A 17,783-nucleotide genomic window follows, 5' to 3' on the forward strand; every position below is an offset into this window, starting at 1 on the left:
AGCACTGTGTCTAGCTAAAGGATTGTAAACGCACCAATCAGCACTCTGTGTCTAGCTCAGGGATTGTAAGTGCACCAATCAGCATGCTGTCAAAATGGACCAATCAGCTATCTGTAAAACGGACCAATCAGCTCTCTGCAAAATGGCCCAATCAACTCTCTGTAAAATAAGCCAATCAGCTCTCTGTAAAATGGACCAATCAGCAGGATGTGGGTGGGGTCCGATAAGAGAATAAAAGCAGGCAGCCCAGCGGCACAGCGAGGACTTGGTAAGTTAGTGGTTTGTGCGTGAGCTTTACTCTTGGTTTTTGTAGTGACTTATTGTGTGTTTTGGTATTTGTGTGTATGATCTGTAGTATTCAGTGCAGAACCCAAAACCGTTGGGAGGAACTAAGTTTCAGACGCCCCATGTTTAAAAGCTACGGCTGTGATACTCATTAGGAAGATTTGTAGGTTAATTTTTGTCTGTGTAGATAACATAACCCTACCAGAAAAAATAAAGTTCTAAGCACATCTGAAGAAACTAAACCCTGGACAGCTGACGTTAAGATTTGTAAGAGTCATTGAGATGGTTGGCAGTTTCAATTGTTAGTGAGACCAAGCACCAAATGGTGTCAAATTGGACACAATTTGAGCAGGCCATGTGGAACCAAGTGTTTAACTGCTAGGGGAGTCTAAGATGGGATAGTGAAAGGTGGATTTCAAAGCACTGTGTGGCAGGATTAAGGATCCAAACTGATCAACCTTTGGTGTGCACTGAATGGTAGGATCTAATCAGATTATGTCGTGTTATTGCATGGTCTGCAGAGATCACATCTTATTTCATGCCTGTAAAACCTTAGCCAGCACCATGTTGAGGATGCAGATTTGAATGTTCATGTCTGCTTGCTAATAAACACAAACTTCTCAAAAGTCAGTGCTATGGTATTGGATACTACGTGCATTAGAAGAGCAGCTCGTTGATTATTAACAGTATTATTCCCATTTTAGAGATAAACTAAGGCTCAGAGAAACTATTAAGAACAACTAAGACCACATGGCCGGTAAGCAATGGGACCAAAATTTAAAGTCAAACTTGTCTGATCCCAACGCTTAGGCTGAGTCTTTGTTTAAGGTTGTTTAAAGCCTAGTGAACCACCAGCTATGTGGCCTTAACCACATTACTTAGAAATTCTGAGCCTTTGTGTATCTCATTCATAAAATAGACTTGCAGTGACATCTATTGTGTTGGGTTGCCCAGAATCTCTTTCTTCCTTGACTTCTAATAGCATCTTAATTTTCTCTGGGTTGATCACCCTCTTCAACTCTTATTTAGTACACGCAGTGCGGATGAAACTGACTTCTCAATGCTGCATGGAAGAGCATGTGACCCAAATCTGGCCAATCAGGATAGTCCAGCCTCCTAGCTTAGTGGTTTTAGGTGGGTCGCATGACCAAAGCGAAGTCAGTGAGATTCAGCCCCTATTTGGAGCCCCAGTGGGAAAGAGGGATTCTCTTCCTGAAAAGGGAATGTACACCTAGAACTGCTGGTAACCATTTTTACCATCACATAGGAAGAGCCTGCCTGGGAATAAAAAGAGGAAAAGAGCTGAAGTTCCTGCATTTGAGCATTTCTAAAATTTCTTATATTTCTGGGCTTTTCAACCGTATGCGATTCGTTCTCTCTTTTCCGTAAGCCAGTGTGGAGTAGGTTTCTGCCTCTTGGAACATGAGCTCTGATTAAAGCAATGTGTAAAATGCTTAGCACAGTGGTTGACACGTATTAAGTCTTCCATAAATGTTTATTATTATTAAGATATGCTGTCGGCCGGGCGCAGTAGCTCATGCCTGTAATCCCTGTATTTTAGGAGAGCGAGGCGAGCAGATGACCTGAGGTTAGGAGTTTGAAACCAGCTTGGCCAACATGGCGAAACCCCGTTTCTACTAAAAACACAAAAATTAGCTGGGCGTGGTGGCACGCGCCTCTAATCCTATACTTGGGCGGCTGAAGCAGGAGAATCGCTTGAACCCAGGAAGCAGAGGTTGCAGTGAGCTGAGATCGCACCATTGTACTCCAGCCCGGGTAACAAAAGGGAAACTCGGTCTCAAAAAAAAAAAAAAAAAAGATATGTTCTCAAAAGTGTATACACAATTTTAAAAAATAGGAACTCTTTGTTTTTGTTTTGCTTATTTGTCCTAAAGAGAAAAACAATTTCTAACCACCACCCAGGTTAATATTTTGTCAGAGAGAAAGCGCTTATGTGGCCTAATCGAATGAAGCTGTGTCAGCGTCATTGCATGCTAAACGTAGCCCCTAAAAGAAGGAATCTTAAGCTTGTATTGCTAATATTGCATGATTTCTGTTTTGTAATCATTTCTGTTTACATACATCATTAAATCTGGAACATCTTGCCCATCAGATTTGTGTGAAGGGTTCATTTGAAGAAAATATTCTGCATCTTAAAAAAAAAGCTTGATATACCCAATCTCCCCCAATTTAACCAACCAGGAAATGTGCCAGTGAGCTTGGTTCGCTGTGCTCGGCCTGAGCTTCCAGCTAAGTGTTATTTCCAACATTGGCCTCTGCTGACCTTTTGTGACCTGAACACTGATATGTGGCAGGCCCAAAAGTCACTCGTTTTCTTTTTGAGCTAGCAGCACGGTTACTCAACGGTCGATTTGGAAATGACATTTCATAGTTTAGCTGGTGGGTTTTGTTACTCCACACTCAGCAGGCTCCATTCCTACCTGCTCCGGGTCAAATAACTAAATATTTGCCTTCTCTACAATATTGCATTATGCTGCCTCAGAAATAAATATCTGACAGTGAAGAGCTCAGAAAATTAGTTGATGCTGAGATGATAGAATGCAAGAGTGAACAAAAAAGTCCATTTAGGCCGGGCGCGGTGGCTCACGCCTGTAATCCCAGCACTTTGGGAGGCCGAGGCGGGCGGATCACAAGGTCAGGAGATCGAGACCACGGTGAAACCCCGTCTCTACTAAAAATACAAAAAATGAGCCGGGCGCAGTGGCGGGCGCCTGTAGTCCCAGCTACTCGGGAGGCTGGGGCAGGAGAATGGCGTGAACCCAGGAGGCGGAGCTTGCAGTGAGCCAGGATCGCGCCACTGCACTCCAGCTTGGGCGACAGAGCAAGACTCCGTCTCAAAAAAAAAAAAAAAAAAAAAAAAAAAAAAAAAAAAAAAAAAAAAGTCCATTTAGGCAGCAGCTTTTTCTACTAGGCTGAAAAATGACCTACTCTCTTGGATTCTCTCATTAGATTACTATTGCTTAATTGTAGGGTTTTCTAGAATGCAGGGAGAACTGAATTTGAATTCCCTTCTAGAGCTTTCCTTCAGCCTTTTTGAGGAAGGTAAAATAAAAAATTGAAAGATAAGCACTATTCTGGTGCTAAAGCCCAGAGGTAGCAACTATTGATTTTGCATAGCAGTGCCCTAGGATTCACTTCAGTGCTTTTAACCTTTGCTTGACTGAGAGTCCTAAAAAAAAGTGTAGTACTGGCCGGGTGCAGTGGCTCACGCCTGTAATCCCAGGACTTTAGGAGGCTGAGGCGGGCAGATCATGAGGTCAAGAGATCAAGACCATCCTGGCCAACATGGTGAAACCCCGTCTCCACTAAAAATACAAAAATTAGCTGGGCATGATGGCACGTGCCTGTAGTCCCAGCTACTTGGAAGGCTGAAGCAGGAGAATCGCTTGAATCCAGGAGGTGGAGGTTGCAGTGAGCCAGGATCACACCACAGCACTCCAGCTCCATCCTGGCAACAGAGCAAGACTATCTCAAAAAAAAAAAAAAAAAAAAAAAAAAAAAAAAAAAAAAAAAAAATAGTATTTTTGTAAAATGTATTTTTAAACTGACTATGAAGAAAAGAATAATAAAATATTAGCTAGCAACTGTGAATAACTGATAATTTAGCTAACAGCCAAGAAATGACTGCTTTATTTAGGTAAATATTTTCTTTATATCAATTTTAGTGCCTTTGGGTCTAAACACCTCTTCCATTAACCCCTAAGAAGGTCATGTTGGAACATGAATGTGAACATGCAAAAACCCAGGGAGAGGTATCTCTAGTGACAGTTTTAGGGTCTGTGGTTAAGGCGCTGAGCTGCATTGGTTTAGAAGTCTTATAGCAGCAAGTTTTAAGACCCTTCTCAAGCCATCACTTCCCTGAGTCAAGCTTCCAAAAGAATCAGCTCAGCACTTAGTTAATTCTTCTCTTGCTTTTGACTTTTAAAGTGGCCTGGATTTAGTGCAGCCTTCTACCAGTGAATGATTCAATGTTGAGATCACACAATCCCAGGTTTGACAGTGCCTCACTCCCTAACCTTAGCCCCATCACGTAACCTCTATGTCCACGTAGTTGCACTTAAAACAAAAGATGTTAACATTGACCTGAAGATTCAGGGAAGAATATCTTACTAATGATGTGAAAGCACCTAGGACCTATAGTGTGCTATAAAAATCTCTCCTTCAATAATTTATGGATAGCCTAAGTGAAGCATGGTAGCCAGCTACCATGGTGGAAATGAGCTGCATGGGTACCATTTTGGCATTCAGTGAAATTTAAGATGATGAAGGATATCCTTCCTCCACCACGGAACTTTTGACAAGGGACAAAGACATCAAAGTAAAGGACACTTGCAAACTTACCTTTTACTCACTTCCTTCTGGGTGTACTGTAAGGACGTGTTGTGTGATTCAAGGCTGTCTTTATAAAGTGTCAAAAAGCCTGAGCTCTCCTCATTGCCTTTGGCCTTTATTGGCCAAGGAGGCAGAAAGTAAAGCTTGTGTTATGAAGCATGCTGGAACAGAAAATGCGAACAAGGTTGGAGTGTGTAAGGGTCTGTCTAGAAACTATAGTGGAGTATGTGAAAGAAGAGACCCACAGGCAAGTGGACACCTGGTCACTCGTCCTCATGTTTTGGAAAACATGCAAGTCTGCTGCTGTAATATGAAGCATTTCCAGACCCAAAGAGGCCAATATAAGGCAACACTTGAAAGAAAGTTGTACTTGCTCTTGCAGTGGGCATTGTCCTTCTTTTTGGCTGCTCAGTACCTGCACCTCTTTCCCATGTTTGGGGAATTCTCCCACCTTATGAGCTCTGGTGGGAAGCAGAGTCAGTCTTCCACTCCAGAAGGTGAAAATGCAAGATGCCTGCTTTCCCAGGTAACAGCCACAGGACTGAGGTTCTGCAGAGGCACCCACCCTGACTCAGAAAAATGATGAAAAGAAGGGACCAAAAATCACTCACTGACAATGGCAGAGGATTCAGAAATTCAACTTCCCGGGCAGCAGAGAGAGTGTGCCTGGGGTAACCTCCATATCCATAATGCGCAGCATCCATGGTTCAAGCTCAGATCTGGTCCTGGTAGTTGCTACTGAGGTTGTTCTTTCTGCAGCAGTTCTGCGGTGGAATTTTGAGCATTGCTCCTGGCAGGCGGTCCTAGACCTGGTCTCAGTGACTCTGTGAGATACCTAGCCTCCTTTTGCTGTTGTTGTTATCTATTTATTTATTTATTTAGAGACAGGGTCTCACTCTGTCACCCAGGCTGGAGTGCAGTAGCGAGACCAAGGTTTACTGCAGCCTCAGCCTTCCAGCTCAAGCGATCCTCCCACCTCAGCCTCCGGTGTGGCTGGGACTACAGGCACATGGCACTGCACCCAATTGATTTTTAAAATTTTCTGTAGAGACGATGTCTCTCTATGTTGTCCAGGCTGATCTTGAACTCCTGGGCTCAAGTGATCCTCCCCATTTGACCTCCCAAAGTGCTGGGGTTACAGGCAGGAATCACTGCGCCCAGCTGTTAACTGTTTAATATGAACATTTTGAAATATATACAAAAGTAGAAGGAGTAGTATAATGAACCCACTTTACCCATTCTCTGTCTCTTCATCCCCTGCTCCTCCTGATATAATTTACTTACCACAAAATTCACACGTTGTAGTTGAACAATTCAGTGAGTTTCAGTAAATTTAAAAAGTTGTCCAACCATCACAATTAAGTCACATTTTTGTTTTGTTTTAGTGTACAGTTCAGTGGATTTTGGCATATGCATAAATTTGTGTACCATTATGACAACGAGAATACAGACAGTTTTAATCACCCCAAAGAACTCCCTTCTGCTGTCTGTAGTCACACCCTTCCCCCTTCCTAACTTCTGGAAACTGTTGATTTGTTCTCCATCCCTAGAGTTTACCTTTTCTAGAATGTTATAAAAATTGAAATATATAGTAGATAGCCTTTTATGTCTGCATGGTGTCTTTGAGATTCATCCAAATTGTTTCATGTAGTCCATTGCTTTTTATTGAATAGTATTATGTTGTATGATGTACTACCGTTTGCTCATCCATTCCCCTATTGATGGACATTTGGTTGTTTCCATTTTGGGGAGATTATGAATAGAGTTGCTATCTAGAATCTATTTTTTTTTTTTTTAACAAGACTGGATCTCACTCTATCACTCAGGCTTGAGTGTAGTGACGTGCTCATAACTCACTGCAGCCTCAAACTCCTGGGCTCAAGCCATCCTCCAGCCTCAGCCTCCTGAGTGGCTGGGGACTACAGGCCCATGCCACCACATCTGGGTAGTTTTTAAATTGTTTTCTAGAGACAGAATCTCGTTATATTACCCAGGCTAGTCTTGAACTTCTAGCCTCAAGGAATTCTCCCACCTTGGCCTCCCAAAATGTTGGGTTACAGGTGTGAGCCACCACACCTGGCCCTATTCTTTTTTAATGAATTCATTTTTTAATAGTTCAATCAGCCACAGTTGGCTTCTGTTGCGTGCAATTGAGAATCAAATGGCTAGTCCTCTATAACTGGAACATCCCCAGATCTTACCCACCAAGAGTATAAATAAGCTCATTACCATTTACTTATTTTATTAGTCAAATATCCCATACGTATATCACTACAGTATCTTAGGTATTGTTTTGCTTTGATTTTTGTTGTGAAGGGGCATCTTCAAACCCTTTCATGCCAGTGCCCGTGCCAGCAGGATGACCCATCCCCATCCACTGCTGAACAGTCTCCTTGGGCCATTGCCCACAGATAATTTTTGCTGTGTGATGGGTAATGATGTGTGAATCCTGCTCTTCTTGGTTTATATTTTTAGAGGCCCTGGGAGAGATCCTTAGACCCCAGGCATCACAGAATTTAATGAGCCAAATGCTTTACTTTTACATAAGCTGTTTCCTCTTTAAAGTTCAGACGGTATGAGGGGGACTGGCTTGGGCAGGCTCGGGTCATGACCACTATGCTCTGTCTCCTTAGACCTGCTGCCCGGCTCCAGACTTTAGAGCTATTATTGAGACCAGCTCAACACGCCTTCCTGTTTCTTCCCTGAGGATGAATTCACTTCCGGGGTCCCCGTAGTCTGTGGTCTGTCTTCTAGAGAGCCCCCTTCCCCGTTTTCCTGCCAGTTCACCAGATATGCCTTTCTTGGTTGTATCTCATACCACGCAGATCCATCATGGGGAGGATAAGCAAGTTCAAAAGGCTGTGGACCCGGGTGAGGCCAGGACATATGGTAAGTCCCAAGAGTTTCCACTGCTTTTTTCTCATCTTATGTCTAATTCTCCTCCTCTGCTTCCAAAAATCATCAGGTGAATGCCCTCTTGAACTTCCACTGGTAGGTAAACAAGGGCAGCAACTCTCAAACCGTAAAGTGCATAGAGTCACCTTAGGATCTGAAAATGCAGATTCTGATGGAGCATTTTAGAGTAGTGATTTATATTCAGCATTTCTTTTTTTTTTTTTTTTTTGAGACGGAGTCTCGCTCTGTCGCCCAGGCTGGAGTGCAGTGGCCGGATCTCAGCTCACTGCAAGCTCCGCCTCTCGGGTTCACGCCATTCTCCGGCCTCAGCCTCCCAAGTAGCTGGGACTACAGGCGCCCGCCACCTCGCCCGGCTAGTTTTTTGTATTTCTTAATAGAGACGGGGTTTCACCGTGTTAGCCAGGATGGTCTCGATCTCCTGAGCTCGTGATCCACCCGTCTCGGCCTCCCAAAGTGCTGGGATTACAGGCTTGAGCCACCGCGCCCGGCCTATATTCAGCATTTCTAAAAAACTTCCAGGTGTTGCTGATGCTGCTGGTTTTAGAATCACACCTGTTCGACATGACGGAAATTTCAGAATCTGGTTAATATTCATTTTATGCCTTTCCAAGAGGGTTGATACATGGTTTCTTTTTCAAGGAGATTGATGAAACAGTACAAAGATGAGGGGGTTGATAGTTGCTAATAACTACTCAGATGTTATTTCAAAGTGAAATATATAAAGTAATTTCATAACCTAGTCCTGGAAAGTAGTAAATGAACAGCAACTGCCTATTGGGAGGTACTGTATGCTAGGCACTATGTTAAATACTCTTCATACATTATTTCATTTAATCCTTACAACAATGCATTGAGAATGAGCATTATTAGCACCATCTGAACGGTGAAAAATCTGAGGTTCAAGATGCTAAGACAGAATTGGTGAAGACTGGATTCTTAAATCCTGTGCTTTTCAGCCCCACAGAACATTGCCTACAACACACTTCTACATGCCCTCCAGTGTTTATCACACACTCAGTGGAGTAAGTGATCACATCTGTTTATGAAATAAATACAGATCAAATATGTAATAAAATGGACAAATGTCCGCTGAAGTAGACTAAAACTCAAGCTCTTTTCTTTGTGGTTCCTGAGGGCGTTTTTTGTTCCTACTGCTCTAATAAAGTGTCATGATTAGGGACAGTGCCGATGCACTAGTTTTGCCTCAACTTCAATCTTTTGCCTTGACCTCTCACTGGATTATATTAAACTTCCAAGACTCCAATGAAAAAACATTTTAAATGCTTTATGTGCCTAAGGAAAATGTTAACATTTACAACAGGTACCCTGTAGAGCTCTGTATTAGAAAGGAAGGGCGAAAAAGCAAAGACTAAATTTCAGTATTTAAAGTTTTGAGGGGGGCTAAAGAGAAAAAAATAAAGAGAGTATGTTTGATAGTAAGGAAGGAGATCACTACTCCTGCTGCTGCCCTCCTCCCCCCACCTTGCCTAGTTCACAAGACATGAGGAAAGAGAGAAAGCAAAAAGTTAGAAAGAAACAAAAGTAAAATAAATAGCCAGACAACCTTGGCACCACCACCCGACCCTAGGAGTTAAAAAAAAGTAATAATAACATCAACCCCTGACTTAAACTACTTGTGTTATCTGTAAATTCCAGACACTGTATGAAAAAAGCATTGTAAAACTTTTTGTTCTGTTAGTTGATGCATGTGGCCCCCAGTCACGTTTTCCACGCTTGCTCGATTTATCACGACCCTTTCACATGGACCCCTTAAAGTTGTAAGCCTTTAAAAAGGCCAAGAATTTCTTTTTCGGGGAGCTCAGCTCTTAAGACACGAGTCTGCCAACGCCTCCAGCCGAATGAAAAACCTCTTCCTCCTTTAATCCGGTGTCTGAGGAGTTTTGTCTGCGGTTCGTCCTGCTACAATAGCAAAGTTTTATTATTTCATCCATGCACTGCTAATATTATCAGTACTCATACAGAGCTCACACTGAAGGCTTAGCCAGTTTTTGGCACATAAAAGATAAATGAATGACTATATAAATAGATGGATGCCGTGATGGATGTATAGATGGATGGATGGATGAGATTAAACTAGAGGTGGCCGCATCTACCCAGTCAGTTTGAAGAATACTGGATTTTCATTCTCATGTTTCTTAGCTTATGACCTACTATCTTTTGTTTTGTTCAATTATTCATGTAAAGATGACTTTTCAAAATGAACACATCCTTTGGTTAACTTCCACAACTTAATTTTAATTATAAAACATTTAGGAATAAATTAAATAGGAAATGTGGAAAATTCATATGAAGAAAGTTGAAAACATTCCTGAGAGATTTACAAGATGACTTGAATAAATGGAAAGGTAAACATTGTTTTTAAATAGGAAAGTTCACTATCATAAATCTGTTAATTCTCCTTAAAGCGATTGATACATTTAACGCGATCCCTTCAAAAATATCAGTAGGATTCAGTTTCTAGAGCTGCATAGCTTTTTAAAAAATTCTGCTTCCTTCCCCCTCCCTCCCATCTCCTCCTCTCCTTCGCCTCCCCACATGCTTGTACAAAGCAAAAGGTTTCTTCGTTTGAAAAACTGCACCACTCTTGGGGACAACTTGGGGACGGCAAGCAGAGGAGAGTGAGGGAGAGATGCTGCAAAAAAAAAAAAAAAAAACAAAAGGACTAAGAGAAAGTCTACATTTTAATATCCCACCATATCCCAAACCCTCTTCCACAACTCAGTCAGGAAAACTCTGGCCAACAGGCAAATACCTTCCACCAACAGGATACTGTATGATGCTTCTTTAAATACCTGAAAGCCTCAAAGACTGACATTTTTTGTGTCCTCCAATGAACTAGCTCTATCCTTGCCCAACAGTGGAGCCATTCCTCAACCCCCACCCCCACCTGGCATCATCCTATCCATTTTTGGTGTCTTACTATGAACAGACAGTCAAAGATCATCAGATACTTGGGGAAAGTCTCCAACATGAGAGACCAAAACAAACACAAAAGGAAGCAGGAGAAAATAGAGACAATGTAGGGAGCAAAAGAAAAAAATGCACGTTTTTTATATATATATACACACACACATAATGTACAACATTATATATATGTTTTCATGTGCCAAGATATTATATGCAATGTCCCTGTTTGCCTCAAAATGTTGCTTAAGTTCAGAAGGCTGAGAAGAAAAGAGGTATGCCAGGCGCGGTGGCTCACACCTGTAATCCCAGCACTTTTGGGAGGCCGAAGCGGGCAGATCATGAGGTCGGGAGATTGAGACCATCCTAGCTAACACAGTGAAACCCCGTCTCTACTGAAAATACAAAAACTTAGCCAGGCGTGGTGGTGGGCACCTGTAGTCCCAGCTACTCGGGAGGTTGAGGCAGGAGAATGGTGTGAACCCAGGAGGCGGAGTTTGCAGTGAGCCGAGATCGTGCCACTGCACTCCAGCCTGGACTACAGAGCACGACTCTGTCTCAAAAAAAAAAAAAAAAAAAAAAAGAAAGAAAAAGAAAAAGAAAAGAGGTGACAAGCACCCGCACCTTTTAAAGAGAGGTGCTAGACTATTCATAGTGGCCAACAGCATGGGCTCAGGAGCCAGAAGGCCTGGGTCCAAATTCTGACTCTGCACTTAGCAGCTCCGTGACCAGGAGCAGATAGTTCATCTGTCCACACGGTAAAATGAAGAAAGTCAAAGCCTCCACCTCACTGGGTCATTGTGAGGACTGAAGACTACAATAATCCATGGGAAATGTTCAGAACAGTGCCTGGTGCTTAAAGCTCAGCGAACATTAGCCATCATTACTGGTATGCCATTATTAGCCCCTCACTCACCACAGACACGTAAAAGGAAAAAAATTCTCTGGATATCGTTGTTAAAATGCAGGTATGTTCCTTATGTCTCCCTGGGGAGCAGAACAGAGCTTTTCCCTACACCTCAAGGCAAGCGAGGAGGGCTTCAGAAAGCCACCCAGAGAGCTTGACCTGTGTCCCTGGAGCTGGAGGACCTCAGGGACTGGTAGCTGGTATGTACCTGTGAAAGCCCACAGGAAAGGTGGGCCTGAGGGAACAGACCCAAGAGAGTTTGGGTTGTGTTAGGAATGCCTCTGTTTCCAGGATTCAGCAGTGAAAAGATTCAGGCACGTTTTCCACGGACTTGATGTGGCCCCATGGGAAAAGGAGTTGGCTTCTAGTTTTCTTGGAAAGAATCCTGTTCTACCAGCTTTCTGCCAAGAGAAGGGCCCTCTGCTGGAAAAGATCCAAACCTACCAAGATGCAGAATCTAAGCAGACAATGTCAAGGGAGCTAAGGTTAAAAGAATCCCCCCAAACTACACGAGTCTCTCATCAGAGAGAAAATCAGCATTTGGAACCTGCTAGGACTTTGATCCTTATCCTTGAACTATTGTAGAGACCAAGGACCAGGGTGGAAAGGTATCAGAGACAAGAGGTCCCAAAGCATGGACCTTCCCCATTAAACTCTCTCCTACCCCCACCCAATAACTATGGACAACCTTCCATCCAACGGTAAACACTAGGGAGAGTAGAGAACTTGGACACCTCATTGGAGATGGATTGGGGTACTGTCTTAGTCCATTTGTGCTGCTGTCACAAAATACCACAGACTGGGTAACTTATAAAGAACAGAAATTTCAGCTGGGCGTGGTGGCTTACGCCTGTAATCCCAGCACTTTGGGAGGCCGAGGCAGGTGGATCATGAGGTCAAGAGATTGAGACCACCCTGGCCAACATGGTGAAACCGCGTCTCTGCTAAAAATACACAAATTAAGCGGGCGTGGTGGCACTGTAGTCATAGCTACTTGGTAGGCTGAGGCAGGAGAATCGCTTGAACCCGGGAGGTGAAGGTTGCAGTTGAGTCGAGATAGTGCCACTGCACTCCGGCCTGGTGACAGAGCGAGACTCTGTCTCAAAAAACAAAACAGAAATTTCTTACATTTCTGGGGTCTGGGGAGTCCAAGATCAAGGAGGCACTGACACTGCTGTCTGATAAGGGATGTTCTCTGCTTCCAAGATGGTGCCTTACTGTATCCTCACTGGCAGAAGGCATAAGAGCAAGAGAAGTAAACTCTCTCTGAAGCCTCTTTTATAAGGGCATTAACCCATTCCCAAGGGCAGGGCACTGATGACTTAATCGCTTTCCAAAAGGCCCCACCTCAATACCACCATAATGGGTATTAAGTTTCAATACAAATTTGGAGGGGACACGTTCAAACCATAGCAGATATGAAAGGAGAACCACATCTGCTGATAAAGGTGGAAACAAAAAAGACCACTTGAGAAATTCTGTTCCAGTGGGGCAGTGGGGGACACATTGTCATTATTCCATTAAATATTTTCAAAAGATCAACGTGGTTGCCTCCAGCAAAACAAACATAAACAACAAACTGGGTGGTATAAACGTGAAAAAGGAAGAACAGAGCTCCTAGATATTAAGAATATGGGACCAGGCGCGGTGGCTCACGCCTGTAATCCCAGCACTTTCGGAGGCCGAGGCGGGCGGATCACCTGAGGTTGGGAGTTCGAGACCAGCCTGACCAACATGGAGAAACCCCGTCTCTGCTAAAAACACAAAAAAAGTTTAGCGGGGCGTGGTGACGCATGCCTGTAATCCCAGCTACTAGGGAGACTGAAGCAGGAGAATCGCTTGAACCCAGGAGGCAGAGGTTGCAGTGAGCCAAGATCGTGCCATTGCACTCCACTCCAGCCTGGTCAACAAGAGTGAAACTCTATCTCAAAAAGAAAAGAAAAAGAAAAAAAGGAAAAAAAAAAATATGGGCTAATTGGCTGGGTATGGTGACTCACGCCTGTAATCCTAGCACTTTCAGAGGCTGAAGCAAGCGGATCACCTGAGGTCAGGAGTTCGAACCAGATTGGCCAACATGGTGAAACCGTCTCTACTAAAAATACAGAAACATTAGTTGGGCGTGGTGGCAGGTGCCTGTAGTCCCAGCTACTTGGGAGGCTGAGTCAGGAGAATCGCTTGAACCCGGGAGGCAGAGGTTGCAGTGAGCCGAGATTACGCCACTGCACTCCAGCCTGGTGACAGAGCAAGACTCTGTCCCAAAAAAAAAAGAATATGGGCTCATCATCCAACCATCCAGCCATTGAAAGACAGTGTGTTGGTTCTCATGGCCCCAGACTGCCTTCTGTTGCAGACTTGTCCTGACAACCTAGCTTTCCTCACTGCAGAGCATGCAAACCTCTGCAATCCCCGTTTTCCTGTCTGCCACGTCTCAGTTATTCATGTCAATTTTATTTCTGAAGATGTGGTGTGTGCAATGTTGTTCTGTGTAGCAGGTTTGGGAGAATGCTGTGGCTACATGTTACATGCAGATGCACTGACCAACTGATGGAGGTTAGAGTCACAACTCATGGTGCTGTGTGTGACCCTCCATCTCAGGGCAGGGTCATTCTTGGTGTCAACCATCCCTAGGCATTTATTTCCATATTTATATTTGCACTGGAAACTTAAAGAGGACAGTTCACCCCTGAAAGACGGAAGTGATAACTAGTAAAGTGAGAGATCCCAAGAGGATGTAAAACTCAGGTTGGAGAGAGATTCTCTTTCCAGAGTTAAAGCTTGACATGTCTGTTTTTCACCAAAGGAAATAGGCAAAATTATTTTATCGTGTATGTGCTTCTGAACTCCTCTATCACCTACTCACCTGTCCCAGGAAAACCTCTGTAAATAGGATGGCGTTATCAATGAACTCTATCTTGTTTATTTATTTTTTGTTTTGTGCTGCTATAGACAGACTCATCAGTAGAAAGAAAGAAAAGGTCATTTGCCTCTTAAATTTTAGTAAAGATAGCCAAGTCATTATCTTCTGAGTTTGAGGCTGCTTTTCCTGTGAGATTGTTCATTCATTTATTTAATATGTATTTACTAATTCAGCATCTACTATAAGGGATCCTGAGGTGCTGGGAATACCACGGGGAGCAAAACAAAACAAGAAGCCACCTACACAGCCTGGTGGAGGAGAGAAACTTTAATCAAATACACAGAAATACATTTAAAATCTCAACTGGGATAAGTGCCATAGTGCTACAGGTGCTTATATTAGAGACAAGGGACCTTACCTAGTTGGGAGGGAGGAGGGTTTAAAGCTGCCCGCCCCCCTGCCCCACCAAGGGACAAATGAATTGAGACTGGAAGAATGAGGGGAGTTAATGTGGAGGGAGTAGGAAAAGTCATTCTGGGAAAAGGGAACAGCCTTTGTTTCAGAAGGGCAAGGCCATCGAGAAATTAAGCTGGAGTTGCCTGAAAGATGGAAAGGATAGTGGCTGATGTATCAAGATGAGGACGTGGCTCGACACTGGTCAGGGAGAGTTGGCGTTTCCAAGCCTGGGAGAAGGGATGAGTTCCAGGGCTGGTATGTGGATGGCAGGTGCCTGGATCTTGATGGAATACAATGCCCCAGAAGTGGCAGAACCTGTGGGTGGTGAAGGCTACATATTGGGCCTGTGGACCATGAAAGTTTGCAGTAATGGACACTGTCTCCCTCTTCTTCCAACTGAAAGGATTAACTCACAATGGTCAATATGAAAGCACAAAAGAAATGGAATACACTTTCATGAGAAGAGGTATGTGTACCAGCTTGGAACCTTGTCTTTGAAGTCAAAGCACTTAGATTCAAATCCCAGCTCTACTGTTACTGGTAAATTGCGTTCTTTTCCTACTCTATCTCGGTTGCGAAGAAAGAACATCAACTGGAAAAAAAGGCAAGCGGGTTTCATTCCTCGCCAGGAATGGAGGAGTAAACTTTTACGTTAAAGACCCCCTTCTTCCAGAGCTTTGGGAAGCTGGGGAATTGTAAGGCATTAGATGTGGAGTGGGGAGGTGTGCAAGGGAACTCTAGATGCACAGGTGCATTTCATAAACATGCCTCTTCATACAATGCACTGTCAGAAAATGGCGGTGATTCTCTTCTGTGGGTCGGGAGTTGAGCATATAATGATGTATTAATGATCTAAAAATAACAAGGGGTGGCTGGTTCTGGTTTTCTCTGGTTCCTAGTAGGCCTTATCTTTCTCTGGTACTTGGCAAAGGGCAGTGAAGCTCCCGGGCCAACCGCAGTTCCTTTAAGCTAGGTTACCTATAGATAAAGAGACTAGGAAAACACAAACGAACAACGAAGAAACAAAACGGTTTAAGAAACAATGAGCCTAGTTCAACCATTGTGAAGACAGTGTGGCGATTCCTCAAGGATCTAGAACGAGAAATACCATTTGACCCAGCCATCCCATTACTGGGTATGCACCCAAAGGATTATAAATCATACTGCTATAAAGACACATGCACACGTATGTTTATTGCAGCACTATTCACAATAGCAAAGACTTGGAACTAACCCAAATGTCCATCAATGAGAGACTGGATTAAGAAAATGTGGCACATATACACCATGGAATACTATGCAGCCATAAAAAAGGATGAGTTCATGTCCTTTGTAGTGACATGGGTGCAGCTGGAAACCATCATTCTCAGCAAACTATCACAAGAACAGAAAACGAAACACTGCATGTTCTCAGTCATAGGTAGGAATTGAACAATGAGAACACTTGGACACAGGAAGGGGAACATCACACACTGGGGCCTGTTTTGGGGTGGAGGGGGAGGGATAGCATTAGGAGATATACCTAATGTAAATAACGAGTTAATGGGTGCAGCACACCAACATGGCACATGTATACATATGTAACAAACCTGCATGTTGTGCACATGTACCCTAGAACTTAAAGTATAATAAAAAATAAATAAATAAAACAAAAAGAAAAGAAGAAAGAAACGAGCATTTTCAATGGCCAGGCGCGGTGGCTCAAGCCTGTAATCCCAGCACTTTGGGAGGCCGAGACGGGCGGATCACGAGGCCAGGAGATCAAGAGACGATCCCGGCTAACACGGTGAAACCCCGTCTCTACTAAAAAATACAAAAAAACTAGCCGGGCGAGGTGGCGGGCGCCTGTAGTCCCAGCTACTCGGGAGGCTGAGGCAGGAGAACGGCGTAAACCCGGGAGGCGGAGCTTGCAGTGAGCTGAGATCCGGCCACTGCACTCCAGCCTGGGTGACAGAGCAAGACTCCATCTCAAAAAAAAAAAAAAAAAAAAAAAAAAAAAAAGAAAACAATGAACTCTCAGTTTTGCCCTCTGAGCGATTTCTCCAGGACTGCCCTAGTTAACACTACTATTCAACAGTTTTGTGCTTTGAGCAGTTATTTGACCTCCCTGGCTCTCAGTTTCCCCACCCATAAAGTGGGGACAACAGTACCTATTTCATCAGGTGGTGGGTATGATTTAAATTGGTTAATAATGTGAAGTTCTTAAAAGTGTCTGGCTCAGAGTAAGCACCATACACGTTAGGGGAAAAAAAAGCAGCGGGATGTGAGGCCCTCCCCAATTTCGTTACTCCATAAACCCCTAAGTTGCTGGTAACACCTGCAGGAGTGAGAGGGGCTTCAATATGGGCTGAATTTCCAGCCAAACTGTGGAAAGTGGCTGAGATTTTAGGTAGGCAAAAAATGTTAATGTAACATTTTTGGCCCCCAAGTTCTCAGACCACTTACTTCCCTTTCTAGTCCATTGACATGCCCGCAAGCAATTCCATTCTGCCAAGAGGTGCTGGTGGTAAGCCCAAATCCAAGAAAAGGAAAGACTCCGATTTTAAGGGAACGGGGACCTGCGGAGCCACTTGAGTCACCGGGGCTCTCAGCTCAGCAGTCAGAGCGCACTCATCACTGCGTTCGAGGTTAGGTGGGCTGGCCTGGGAACCAACTCACCATCATTTGAAATCGTTTCAGGGAAAATGACCCCAACACTTAAAATCCTCTGTCCTGAAGTTGTGTGATCCAGCTGTTTGCTGAAGGAGGAAGCAAAGCCGATAGTAACTCACTACATATTTGGGCAGTGGAATGAACCCTGGAAGGTGACAAAGACGAAGAAAGTCACCGCGCCTCTTCCGACCCGCCGCCCCCTACCCCTACTCCCACTCCCACCCCCACCCCCACCCCAAATAAAGCACAGACAATCCTTCAATTATAAAGACAACCCCGGCGCCCGGGTCTCCGGCAGGGGCCGCTGCAGCCGAGCAGAACGCTGAGCCGCTCCGCCCCGCGGCCTCCTCTCCAGCCGCCGCGCCCGCCTCCTGCAGGTGCGTCCTTGCCCGCGCCGGGCCCGGGTCTCCGAGGCCTCTCCGGCTCTGGCTC

At 44.2% G+C, this 17,783-nt stretch overlaps 2 long non-coding RNA genes across 2 annotated transcripts; one reads left to right on the forward strand and one right to left on the reverse strand.

The window, feature by feature from the left end:
* Positions 1 to 202: 202 nt before the first annotated feature.
* Positions 203 to 17,582, forward strand: LOC126953740 (uncharacterized). Its single transcript, XR_007725338.1, has 3 exons — positions 203 to 287; positions 7,464 to 7,527; positions 17,379 to 17,582. It is a non-coding gene; the product is annotated as an uncharacterized LOC126953740 (long non-coding RNA).
* LOC126953739 (uncharacterized) lies at positions 14,556 to 17,422 on the reverse strand. The gene is made up of 2 exons (XR_007725337.1): positions 17,358 to 17,422; positions 14,556 to 15,014 (listed from the first exon to the last, which is right to left on the reverse strand). It is a non-coding gene; the product is annotated as an uncharacterized LOC126953739 (long non-coding RNA).
* Positions 17,583 to 17,783: the final 201 nt, after the last annotated feature.

Source organism: Macaca thibetana, chromosome 4 (genome assembly GCF_024542745.1).
Source record: "Macaca thibetana thibetana isolate TM-01 chromosome 4, ASM2454274v1, whole genome shotgun sequence".
Taxonomy (NCBI): Eukaryota; Metazoa; Chordata; class Mammalia; order Primates; family Cercopithecidae; genus Macaca; species Macaca thibetana.